Raw genomic sequence first — 13,752 nt, forward strand, 5'->3', positions numbered from 1 at the left:
GGGCGGCGGGCGTTGGACTCGGCGGCGCGGTGGGGGCTTCGCTGTTCTGGGCGTCGGCTTTGGTTTGAAGTTCATAGGGAACAGTCGCCAAGGGGTCTCCGCGTCCAGGCTTAAATGCAGCACGAACACCTCCGCTCAGCCGAGGTCTGCGCTCTCCAGGAGGCGACCGCGAGCACAGCGTTAAACTCTGATGTCGTACTTTTAGGAGCAAGGCATGTAAATATTGCTTCTAGTGATTTCATGCAACAGCATGGAAATCATTCTCTGTCGTGGCACAGAAATCCAGCAGCTGTGCTTTATCACTTACAGTAACGTGCATGGGTTCCAGTGGGAAGCTGTGATCCTCTCCTCTGGGTGCCAGGAAAACCCAGAACTTTGTTGAAAGTTCAGAAACTTTGATACAGGCAAGATGCAGTAAAATGGGAGTTCAGTCTGACTTCTGTCCCAGACAGAGACAGGACCAGGCACCCCGGCAAAGCAGTGGGCACTCATCTGCCTTGGCGTGGTTCCCCGCTGCACTCCTCACCCAGCGCAGCCGTACCCATACCAGGCCTCCTTCTGCTTTTTAACCTGAGAGGTATGTAAAAATTGAGCAGGTGAAGAGATCAAAAATACTTAATATTCTTTGGGAGGAAGCGGAGGCCTTGCTGGCTGGTAAAAGCTGCTTAGGCTAACTGATGGAAGGTAGGGAAGTCAGAGGGCTTCCCCTTCCACGGGCAGGAGGACTCCCTGCACTCCCCCGAGGCCGCTGAGCTTCCTAGCCTCTGATGGTGGCTGGGGATATCAGGGGTTAAAGGCTGCATCTCCTGCATTGGTCTTTGGCTTCCTGTGGAGGTCTGAAGTTGTTTAGGTTCTTGTATGCCATGGTACTGACCGTCACGTGAAAACCTTGTGGGAATCAAGCAGCTGTCTGATTTCATACCAGGCTCCCAATTCACGTGGGACTTGGCAGTCCCAAGGATGCTGTTTGAGAAGTTAAGCATCCATGAAAGAAGAAACTAAAAAATCTGGGGCTTTCTCCTCACTTTTTTTTTTCTTTTGACTTTCTCCTAATCTGGGATGATTCCCATCTTCAGAGAACTTTTCTTCACAAAGATTTAATCTTAAACAGCCTCCAGGAGAAAGGAGAACAAGTTACCAGCAACTAGCTCTTTCTCTGGAAAGAAACTCTGAGAAGGTCTGTGGGGTTTTTTTTTTGTTTTTGGGTTTTTTTTTTTCCCCCCCAACTGTTGTATCCCTGGTCTCTAGGCGGGTGTATTCCCAAAGTATGTATCTCAGTGAAATCTGTTGCCAGAAATAACTTGCTTGTTAGAGAGCACTTGGAATCAAAGTGTATTCTGAGTGTCCTTTATCCTGTATGGTGTAGTCACATCAGTGACTTCACATTATAAACGAGACATAATTCCCTGACCTTCTCTAGAGCCTTCTGACTTCAAGCCTTGGGTCACGATCCCCTACACAGAATTATGCCAGTGAACTTCATGAAGTTCTTCAGGTATGCAAGGTCTATATCTGATTTTTCTCTTGAGAACAGGACTAGGAATCTAAGATGGCATGTAGAAAGCTTGATGTCAGAGACATTGCACGTGTGCCAGCTAACTGACCCTCTATTTTGTCCCCAGGTGTTTAATCTTTCAGTGCTGAATCAGCTACAGTTGTAGAAGTGAGGTCAGTCTTAACCAGTGTGGTAAAGGAGAAGTCTCACTCACTATGACTCTCCTTCTTTTAGCTGTCAATTTTTGTTGTTCAGTAGAAGATGGGTGTCATGCAGGGGAAAGCTAGGCAGTGTGTTACGCTGCAAGCTACAGTGTCCAGCAATACTAGCCTGGGCAGCAGGAGGGTGAAAAGACTGGGGTAGGCAAAAAAGTTGAAATGCTTTCTCTTAAAGTAGAAAATTGTTTAAGCATTTGCTGGCTGGAAACAAAGTTGGAATTTATTTGCAGTCCCATTTAACTGGTAGCTGGATCCTTCTGAGAAACGGTCATGTTCATTTGACTGTGAGTTAACCTCAGAAACTAAGTCACTTTGGTTTGACTAACGTGAAGCTACAGGGGGGATTGTTCAGCTGAAGAACAAGAGGAGAATCTTAGTTTTGATTCAGTTAGAAGTGAACTCGTTAAAAGTTCAATCGCTGAAGATTTGTTTTTAGAAAATTTTGTAAATAAGTGTGTGTGGTTGTGGTGGAGTTTCATTCGCTTCATATACTTCCACGGAACAATATGCAACCAACAGAGCTCATGCTGACCTCTGTTGGAAAAAATCCTACCAGAGTTATAGAGGCTCAGGGAATCTTTTAGTGTGTTCCAAAGCTCAGGGGAGAGAGATTTATGTAATCTGTACTTCCTGGAGGTATGCTTAAAATGTTGTTCAATTTAGAGATGGACTTTATAGCTCAATATGCTTCTGCTGCTACCTTAAAGGTGTCACTGGGGGATAGGTGCTTCTGAAGGATTGACACTGTCAAAGTTTTTTGGTTTTTGTTTTTTGGGGTTTTTTTTGTTGGATTGGGTTGTTTTTAATTATTTCAAGATTAAGATTTGAGAAGATTATGTTTACCTGCCAGTGATTCAGGAAACTTTATACAGAAACAGTTAAGTACATTCATACTGACTTAGAAAATGGGCTTCTTTGGCATGTTTAGCAATAGTTATATCTTTGCAAAGTTTGCAGTATACCTCTGTGGGTTGTACAACCCCAGAGATAACACTCTGGAAGATGGGCGCTGTTGTTACGCAGACCCAAAATAGTGATGTGCCAAAAGTTTGTCATTATGTGGAGTTCCTCCTAAGCAAATCAAAAGTTCCTGTACAGAAGAAACCTTCCGAGTGGTGTTCCGTGACCATTACATCCTGATGCAGCCTCAGACCAAAAAGGAATTAACCCTTGCATTGTATTTAGAGGATATTTAATTTTCTGACTTGAAAGTGGGGCGTGTTATGTTTGTGGTGGCGCTGGACCTGCCTCAGAAGCTGTCAGCCCCACTACAGGGACAGCTGGTGGAACAGCTGTATTGTTGAAAACTGTGTGATACATCAAGGAGAAATGGCAGAGGTCTAATAACAAGCAGTTCATATTCCATGTCGGCATCCTTCTACTTTCACAGACACTTGCTTCTGTTGCAGTCAATATAGCATTTTCTGGTTTCCACAGGTAATATTTGGCCTAGTACCATTAAATCTGTCTATATTAGGGCACTGTGCTGAGTTACCATATGGTAAGATACCGCTAACACTAAGTGGCACATTCTGTCGCCTTATATTTAACAGCATAAGGTAATGTCCAGTTACTGCATGTGACTTAAAGAAATTAGGAGGCTGGGACTTAAGACTCTGAAAGATATGGAAAGTTTTAGATTTTTTTTTTTGAGCAAAAATACATTGCGGATACTGGGGAAAATACGCTACTGAAAGCAGAGGAAAATGCTTCCAGGCAAATTACATACTTCTGGGAAAAGAAAGAATGTAATTTTCATGGTTTGTTTGTCTGACGTGTTATGCTGCCATAACAGATTTTTCCTAATAACCGTTTATCAGTTGATAAGTTAAAATGCAATTGAGTGACCTGTGCATAATCACAACTCACTAACTTTTTTCCCTGAACTTTCTTACTTGAGAGAAATACAAAATGCAGGGAAGAAAGGGGAGGTTATTTATTACTGATTCAAAGTTTTATTTCAGCTTTGATCCAGGTTAACTCCTTTTCAGCAGCCAAATTTCTATTGGTTTTTTGTGAAGGGAAAAAGACGTAGGTATGTGCCTACATTATTCATGTTCTGTACTTTTAGTATATATAATATATTAACACATATTAAGTATCATATTTTTTAATTCTTCCCTGATAGTTCTTTCCTGTTTTTATGGTGAAAGTTGTAATGCATGATCTGAAAAGAAGGATAGGCTTGCAAAGTGAAACATTTAAATTTGAGACGTGACAGAAAAGAGGTTTCACATCTGGATGACCTCCATTTGTTCATGATGATGTTTTTTAATTGCTCCTATTTTTATCTTTTTTTCCTGTCATTCTTACTTTGTTCACTGTATATACATGCTTAAGTTTTAAAAGCAGCTTTTTAAAAATAATTGTGCCGTATGTAAATGCATACCATGAATCTGAACAGCCTTTTCTTTGTACCAAAGCGCCCCATTGGCTAACCTGAAATACTCCCAAATGTGCTGCCTTTACTGGTTATATGCAGTCTGTGAGAAATGCTTGTTAGGCAACATAATACTACAGATAAGCTTTGGGCAGCAGGATTTCTTGCTGGTATTTGACAGGTGATGCATAAACATAGTATCAGAGTATTGTCTTCTTACCACCATCTCCATAAATGTTGCAGTCATGTGGTTAGAAATTATGTGCTTATCTAATGATACTGCTGGGACTAACGATCTTCATGCTCTGTGCATAGCTGTTGCTAAGTCCATATATGTCCTTTCCAGTTAACTTTTTTAGACTTGTGTTACTGTTATGCCAAAAAGATTCTTGTGTTTGGTCTAGCAATCTTTACAGACTTCTTTTGTTGTACTTATTTTAACCAAAATTCATGGGTAGCTGTCTGGATCGAGCTAGGCTGATCAGCAAAAGTCCCTTCAAATATTGTTGTCACAGAGCAAATGCTTTCTCTGCAGACAATAGGAATATATCAGGACAAGTTGTCTTTCCCTGTTTCTCCACTTTTCCTTGAAAAGAAACTTCTTGCTTTATTTAGAAGATCTCTGAGCTACCCAAAATTTCAGAGAGATTATGTTTTCCTGCCAGAAAGCTGTAAACAAATATTTAAAACATCCATTTTTCCATAATGCAAGGGTCAGTGGGAGCTTCGAGGAGGCCATGGGCAACTGCTCCCTGCCAGCCCACTGCATACGGCCTTTGTCTCCTTTTTGTAAAATGGCATAGTGTGCTTCTCATGCTGGGGTGATTGTTACAGTAATGGAATTAAGTACTGGGAGGTGGGACGCCTGAATAAAAGGGAGAACCAGGGATTGTAGGGTACGTACAAGGAGAACACAAGTTGCCGCTTCTCAGTTTCCTGGTAACTGAGCTTCAGTGCAGTACTGAAGTATTCACTTCCTTTAACTAAACTTCTGCCTGGCACTGACTGGCTTCTGCTTCCGTCCTTGAAAAAAGGCACACTAAGGTGAGGGAGGTTAATAAGCTTCCAGAAATAGTGGCAGGAAATAACGTGCAGGTTGCAGATAGGCAGCAGAGAAACTCAGCGGGGTAGAGGATGTAGAGGCAGACTGAAGCCTTCCTCCTCTGTGGATAGATCGGGGAAGCCTTCAGTTACCTTAGTATGAAACAACAGTTCCTGACATCCCCTCAAAAAGCAACCATACCTAGGCATGTCCTCTACAAAGATCCATTCCTGTACGTGCTTCAGTGGTTTAGCCCTCTGTGAATCTTAGTTTAGGCTGTTTATGAAAGATAGACCACCTAGGTGAAAGACTGTTGATGGTAATTTTGCAGCTACCATTTATGCTACACTAGTTCAAGAAGAGCCATTTAGGTTTGTTCAGCCTTTTTCTGGACAAGAAGGAATGTTACAGTACAAAAATCCAGTAAATAACAAAATTATATATATGCCCATTTGGTTTTGTGAAATTTTACAATACCTGTAAATATGCTATGGCCAGCATAAGAGAGAGTGGGTGTTGCCATGGAGGACAGCGTGTGGACAGTGGAAAGGCTCATACTGAAGAAGGAGGCTTACAGAGCACTCAGCCTCAGTGTCCTGGTGACACAGAAAATAAGAAAAAATAAAAAGTCAAGCTGGCCCTAGCAGGGATCTGGCCACCACGTGTCATATCTGATTGTAATAAGATTATCTTTTTCCAAGACTTTGGAAGGAAAATGATTCCTTATATGCAGTGTCGCAATCAAAGTACTGTTGTGATTAGTGTTGGTTAGACCCATTGTTGGAAGCTAATTTTTCCTACTGTGAAATAATAGCTTTTGTATTAGATTATCTACATTATTCTGGTCTTTTCCATGAACACACAGATGGGTCTGTAAGAAAAATGGTAGGTTGCAAAGATAGAAATTCAGCATTGCCAGACCCTTGGTGAACAGTGAGCCTCCAACAGTGATTTTACTTTGATCTGCTTCTATCCTTGGTGGAAGGTGTGATGCAACAGGGTAGATGGACACAACTAGATGCTCATTTTCATCTCAGTTAATGTTTTGCATTAGGCCTGTTCTTGCTGGGGAGCCTACAAAAAACATTGTACTGAGGCATCCCTTGAAACACCTACTTTAAATTTTCTCTGCTCAATTAGTGTTGCCTTTTAAACAGAGAAATCTCGTTAATGATTGTGGATTACCTCTTGGCAATGCCAGCTCTCAAAGAAACTGCTGCATGATCAAACCCAACCATCTTTCTCTTTGTGTATATCCTGTCTGAAGAACCAAAACTATTTTTTTCCCCCATACATTGATTAAAACACTTCATGTGCAGCATATTGGGTCATTATTTCTATGCAGCATATTGAGTCATTATTTCTAAAAGTGCCATAAAACAGAAGCTTCTGATCAAGTGATTAGTGGCAGCTTCATTTTTTAACTTTTTTTTTTTCTTAAGCAGCAGAGAAAGGAATAAAGGTGTTGGTAGGACTGCTCCCAAACCTCTGCTATCATCTCTAACTGTTCTACATTCTTAATAGCAGTTGTTAATATAATTGCTGGTGTCTGCTTTTTTTTTTTCTTTTAATCCTAATTCAGTCTGATGTAACTACTCGTTTTTTTTCAAAAACACAATTAATGCTGGAAAACTGGCAACCAAGTCTTTTATCATGTGGAGGCGTGTTGCTCTGGAATTCTTCCTCCAAAAAACGGAGATGTAGCTTCAGGTAATGAGGCCAAACCTTTATGCTTATGCTCTGGTGATCAGGCCTCGTTTGTAAAGATGCTTGTGTTGTTCCAGAGAGATTTGTGTTGTTTCTGCCTGAGTTACGGAGCAGATCTAATTGATAGATGCTTGTGAGGTCATACTGAACACATGGATTGTGTCTAGATGCAGTATTTATCTTTTTTATTGAATTTGGTATAGAACAATTGGTAGACCTGACACTTCAGTGCCTTTGCCCTCTTCTCTGCACCCTGAACAAGTCAGATCAGGAATTCTTCTTTCTTTTTCCTTTTTCCTGTTACCTCTGGAAGTTAAAGATAAAAATGTGATCTGATATAAGGCTGCACACTTCCTCTTCAGTAGGATTTGTGATCCTGTTTTTTGTCTTGTTCTGGGTTACAAGATAAGGTAGGCTAGAACTAGGAGATAGGAAAACCTTTCCCCCTAAAGGCTGCCAGTGAGTTGGAGTATGAAAAGAACACATGCTGCAGTCCAAAGTAGATGTGAATGAGTGTCTCCCCAAAGGTCTTCTGCTTCACATTTTTTTCAGAAATGTGTCTGTCAAGAAGATTTGTGTCGTGTGCTGGATTTGGCCATGCCTATGTTCAGATAAATAGTTGTTGGTCACCCTGCTGAGACTCCATGAAAACTGCATCATGGGAATCTTGTGGGGTTGAGTGAAGATACATACAAGAGGGCTTTTGCTTTTTGAAGTGGATATCTGAAACGGAAACTCTTGAAAAGACGAGAGCTAAGTGGCTTATGTTCCTGTTCTAGTGTTAACTTAATACAATATCTTGTTATAGTGTCTCATGTTTCAGAGCACAGGGAATTCTTCTGTGGGTTTGTTTTTTTTTTCTATGGAACTTGATAGCAGTCTGGTTTTGATTAGACAGGGAATACAGCCAGTTAATAATAGATGGTATTTAAAGCAGAGAATTTACATACTTGCTGATGACGTCTGTGGTGTCACAGTAATCTTGCTGGTGTCCAAGTGGTAAGGTAGTGTGAAACTTGATCTGGTTATTAAGTGAAACGTCTATTCAGTTGAAGAAAAAAACTGACTTCCTCTGTCCTTAACAGTGTTGGAGGGGTTTCTGTTCAGTATTAACTCAAAAATTTCATTCATCCTTTTCATTCATCACTCACATCATATGTGAGTAGTTTTGTATGTCCGTGTTGCTATATCTTTATTATTCCCATATGAGTAGTTTTGTGTTCCAAGAGATAGCTGTGAAATAGAACACAGTAAATACTTCTGAAATTAATTACCTTGATATATAAAATAAGATTCACAATAAAAAAAAAGTCTTTAGCAATTGGGTTGTTTCCTCTTTCAGTGCTAGCTGACATCGAGATTCTACCTGTGCCTGCAGACCTGTTTCATCCTAGAAATGCATAAACACGTGGTATATATGCATGTGTGCCCATCCATATGCATATGATATTCAATTAATGTGCAGCTGTATAACTTTGCCTCCATTATGCCGTGTTTGACTGTGATCTCATGAGAAGAGAATTAGCCTGCTCCTTGAACACCCTGAAGTAGTTAAATCTCAGTCTGGTTCATACCTATTCATATTAACAAACTGACCCTTTCCCTCACACAGGGTTTCACATCTCTGCTCCTTCATTAATGCTTTGCAGCTCTTCATCTGCTAGCTGTTTATCTGTCATACAAAATACATAAGAAATGCCGTACTTCAGAATCAGCTGCTTTACTTCATTCACTTTTCAGCCTTAAGTATAGGCTGTGTACTAAGTATATGGAATTATACAAATACCAAATGCATACATTATGGCTATCCTTAACATCTATTATAGCAGCTGTTAAGCAGCTCTCTGCTCCTTTGTGATGAGGGTTGCTGTAGCTCATTTTCTGCCTGTTTTGATAGTTTTGGAGTCTCAATGGTAGTCAATATTCGGCTTTCCATTTGCACAGTAAAAGTCATACTTGGTCATAGCATTATTCTGAGGCATGTTTTTTAGGAGATTTATTTTCTCCCATAAACAGTGCTGTGCGCCACGTAACACTGGAGCATGGCTGTAGAGCTACTGGAGGCATTTTGTCTCTGAGTGACCCGACTTTGTGGAAACAGACAACATCTAAATCCTCGACTTGAGCACTGTTGTTAGTTTATCCAGTACAGAGACCACTCTAATCTGCTATGAAGAGGACAGCAGGAGGGTTTACAATGGAAAAGGTATTTTCTTCAGTCCAGGGGTGAAATAATTCAACTGTGTAAGGTATGAAAGCAAGCTCATCAGATAAGTACTCCGGATTCTGATTACACATCCAAAAAAGGTTTGTTCAGACTGGTGTGGCTTAGAAAAGATGTTTAGTAGAAGGATGGGACATACCTTCTGAGAGAAGATTTAAGACTTAAGACTTTAGGCCTAGCAAAAGGAAGGTTGAGATGTTTGCTCCTTCAGGGTGTCATAGCTGAAGGAAAGTCTGTGCTAAGGAGGAGGCCTCTGGCCTGCAGCATGCTTAGCAGGGTGTCCTTTCAAGTAGTAGCACATTTCATCTTACCCCCTTGCAGTCATCTCTGCTTGGAGCATGTTGCCGGTATGTCTCCTGAACACTGCCTAGATAAATCTCTTAATCCTGCTCCGTCTCCTCTGCTTTTAAGCATGGCAGAGTCCATCATCTTGATTCGGTTTTGAGCCTCTCCCTTTGGCTTTTAGTTTCTGAAAGAATAACCAGTTCCTTTATTGGAATAGACTCATGTCTGGGAGTAAGAATAGCTTAAGTAACACTATCTCTTAGTATTTGGGCCTTTCGCACTACTTTGATTCCTTTCTCTGACTCACGTTAAACCCTAGGGAAATACTGGTTTGGCTGCAGTTTTGCAAACAATTGAAGCTGTAGCTAACATCTGGTTATTCAAAACGCCTTTTTCCTCCTGCGTAACTGATCTGGAGTTTGTGGACTGGGGGAGTGGTTTGTCGTAACTTATTGTGGCTTCTGAACTTTTTAGACATGTTATCATGCGGACCAAGTAGCGTGGGTGTCCTTTGGGGCAGATGGGAGGAAGCTTTGTAGAAAGGTTTGTGTGGTTGTGGGGAATTAAGGACGGTAACCACTGTACAGTTCTGGAGTTTTTGATCTCTCTTACGTATACCTGAGAAGTGTTCATGTCTGGTAAGACTATATCGGAGTTGTGAAAGACAATGGTTGTTCTTTAAGGCTCACTTTCCAAACTGTGGCCTATTAGCACATCTCTCACATTATTTCTGTTCAGTGCTTCTTACTGAAACTAGTTTTGAAAGGAACAGGGAAGAAGTTTGTATTTTAGATGACTGTCCTTAATTTTTTTCCTCTTGAAAAATCCCCATTAATGTGACACAGCATAATTTTCACAGGAAGTCTGAATTTTTCACGTCCCAGAGAAGATTAGCACCAAACAAGAAAACCTTTTGAAGTTCAGAAAAACTTTCTGCAGTACGAGGAACTTGACACACCTGTCTGTCAGAAAGTTTTTGTTTCACAGAAACCATTCAAATTGGAAGAGATGAAGTTCCTCTGACTTTTAAAATACATTGACGAATAATGTACTTCTGAACACTTCATTAGAATGAAACTTAGTCCATGGCCTTGGTTAATGTATTTCATAGCACTTTCCCTATTCTGTGATTTAATCTTGAATTACTCAATTCAGTTATTGGTATATATTTTAAAAAGGAAAAAAAAAACATTTCTTGCAAAAAGTTGAGTTAGAGTGCTTGCAACTAATGTTTATTTTAACTTGCTTAGATACAAGGTATGATCCCACAGTAAGCGCAAGCCTTGGCTTTGAAAATACTCCCTATGACTGCTGTTCTTTATTTGGAAACTAGAGACAACTTTTTTCTTCCTTTCTTTTAGCTGTTATTTTAAATAGGCTTGGTAGTAGTACCAAATACACAATATATGTTCAATTTGAAAAATGTTTATTTTCTTATCAACAAAGTCCTGATGTCACAAAGTTTACATGCTTTGCCCTGATATTTGCAGATACAGTTCACTTATATGCAACTATTGCTAACAGTTGTAGCGAGTATCACTTTGTTTCTTAAGTGCACTTGATCCAATTTCTTTTCATGGGTTGCTGGCTTTTGTGCTCTTTTTGCAAAGCATTTATGAATCCTGGCTCACACATGAAAATGTAAGGAGTGCTTTAATTTGCTTGTGACTTGATGAACAATATTGTACTGTTTTTAAGTTATACCTGTGATCTTTCCTTCTCCAGAAGGTCAGCTAAGATTCTTCTGATGCTTTAAAGACACCTACTAGGAACTTCACTGCTGTGTGTAGCTATAGTTACCAGAAGTGTAAGGACAAATCCTTATGTAGTTATTCATTATGTGAAGGGGGCATATGGGAGGTAGGGTAAAAGATAGACATAGCAAGACCATATCAGCTAGTAGGAATACACCCAATTGCTACTGTCAGTGGCATGTGTTACACGGGTGAGTCTCCTCACGCCTGAGATATTGTGGGGGAAACTCTTGCTGTGTTTGGGTACATTCTCCCTTTTCTCAGCTGCCGAAGATGATCCTGGAGAGGTGACCAGGCTGGCATGAGATAGCTCAGCATTTCCACACACATCAGTCAGCAGGGTTAGCGTGTTGAGATGCCCTAGCTCTCTGCCATCTGAAAGCAGCTAGAGGGGATGAGTTCAGACAGTAGAGGTTCAGGAATAGTAGTGGTTAATAGGGAAGACAGACAGGATGGAACAGGCTCATAGGTTTAACTGCAAAGTAGGGATTAATTTATGTGTGAAGGAAAAGGGAATATGAGCGGTAAGTAAATAAAGCATTTAAGAGCAACAAAACATCTAACCATGCTGGCAGGTGTGAGTGAACACTAAAACCTGTGTTATAGGTATTTTTGAAACAAATTTGTAGTATGGAAGTGTGGGTGTGATACAGGCCGCTTTGATCAGTTGATAGCATTGCAGTGTAAGAATAGAAGGCTGCCCAAGGCAATGATGGACACCAGTCAGGCTCCAGGCTCAAGCAACTACATCTTAAAAATACTGCTGTGTCATGTAGCCTTATTCACTTGGGAGTTTCCATGCTGTGCAGCTCTTTTGAAATGCAGGTGTGATTGAACCTGACAATTTTGCCTCACCCTGTTCCTCATCGCACTCGTTTCTGGTATTCTCTGGCCTCCCTTGAAGCCCAAGAATTTGAGGAACAGAAACGTTACAGATAGCAAGACTGTGACTAAGACATTTGCAGGATTTGCAGACTTTTGGAACAGAAGCTCCCGTATGCTTGCGGGGAGCACCTTGGGTTGGCAGTTCTCTCTACTTAAAATCTCAGCATAAAACTGCTTATTTGGGTTTTTTAGGCAAAAGGTTGGGTTCTGCTTAAAATTCTTGAATTGCCCATTTAATTTTAGTTCATGTTAGCCGAAAATAAAAGCTGGTGCCTTGTGGTCAGGCAGGGCAGATCCAAGAGTGAAGCAATGGGGAAACAATTGGTTTTTTCCTTATTGACTTTAGTGCTGTAACCCTTTCAAGGATACACAAAGCGTGACTTAGGAAGTGTCAATTCAGTGCCCCTGTGGTGGGGAGTGCTAAGGGTTGAGGAAGGATTAGATACGGGAATAGTTGCTGTATATAAACGTAAGACCCCTTGACAACAAGTCCCAGCACCAGTAAGGCAGAACTCCATGGCTTTTGTCCTGTGACATAAGCTCTAGTTTAGCTGCAAGGTAGGATACCGCCTCATTAGATTTCAATTAAGATGTTGTGAGTGTATCTTCTGATCTTACTCACCAAAGTGTAATCAAAGCAATGGATCTTTTTATGCCCTTCCTAAAAGAAAATGGAGGTTAAATTAGTCTGGGAACCTCTGTCAGCAAAACTTCTGTCTTAGTAGGAAAAGAAACTTTATTGTCAAGACACCCTCGCATGATGGCAGTGGCTGTGTTGTTGCTGTAAAATTGCAGAAATTAAACGTTATAATGGAAAGCTTCTGTAAATGGCATCATTCAGGCCAGTCATTAAATTAATGGGCAACATAGTCTGGCTTTCTTCTTTAATGCCGAGAGCTTCCTGTAGTCTTTCTGAGGCTTTAGTCTTCCAAAGGAGGGTGTGTGTATATATTTGTCATGTCATATTTTAAAGTATTGTCATTCTTCAGACCCTGCTGTTAATGACACCTTTTTTTCTCTAAATTTTCTGATTTAACATTTTATTACAAAATTATGAAAAGGGAAGCCAGGGAAAGGCTCTGATGGCACATCTCTTAGACCTCAGACTCTGATTCCTTTACATACATTTCTGAGGCAGTGGCATGTGCTGTGAAGGGGCAATGCACTGTGGTGGCAGTGCTGCTTTTGTAAAATAAAACCAGCACTTTTGATACTTTGCGAGGACCCTTTATTGTGAAAATCCTGCAGGTGGACTCTCACAGAAGAAGTAAGTGACAGGCAAAATAGGACCCAGGTTCCTCTTGCAACATTGGGCCAGAAATAATCTGCTAAGCGCTAGATACTGTCATGCAGGATGTTTTTCTCCCAACTTGCCAATCAAATTAATTTCCATTAGTCATCGGGTCTGAGTACTGAACATGGAATGCATTTTTCCTAAATGAGACATTCTCTTTGGAACAGAAGCTAGAGCTACAAATTTTGTAAGCACTGAAATATCTGTGGCAGTATTTCAATTTTCCTTTCTTCGTTGCTGAAATTCCAGTACTGGAGCTCAGAAATCTGTTCAGATGTATAATACTGTCAAGTCAGTAGATGAAGACTTTTCAGGACCTTAATATAAAAGATACATCATAATTTTGTTTTTTAATATGTGCTGTATTGTCAACATGTTGCAGTGGCGTTTGACATCGGTATGAATCCTGCAATACACGTTTCCATCTCTCTTTTTATTTATTTATTTATTTATTTTTCCCTCTGCAGT

At 40.5% G+C, this 13,752-nt stretch overlaps 1 protein-coding gene across 1 annotated transcript in view; it reads left to right on the top strand.

Annotated features, from left to right (window-relative positions):
• Positions 1-13,752, top strand: part of GRAMD3 (GRAM domain containing 3) — a 44,823-nt gene that overhangs the window by 11,876 nt on the left and 19,195 nt on the right. The gene's annotated exons all lie outside the window — the stretch shown is intronic.

The sequence above is a fragment of the Aptenodytes forsteri genome, unplaced genomic scaffold, assembly GCF_000699145.1.
Source record: "Aptenodytes forsteri isolate BGI_AS27 unplaced genomic scaffold, ASM69914v1 Scaffold69, whole genome shotgun sequence".
Taxonomy (NCBI): domain Eukaryota; kingdom Metazoa; phylum Chordata; class Aves; order Sphenisciformes; family Spheniscidae; genus Aptenodytes; species Aptenodytes forsteri.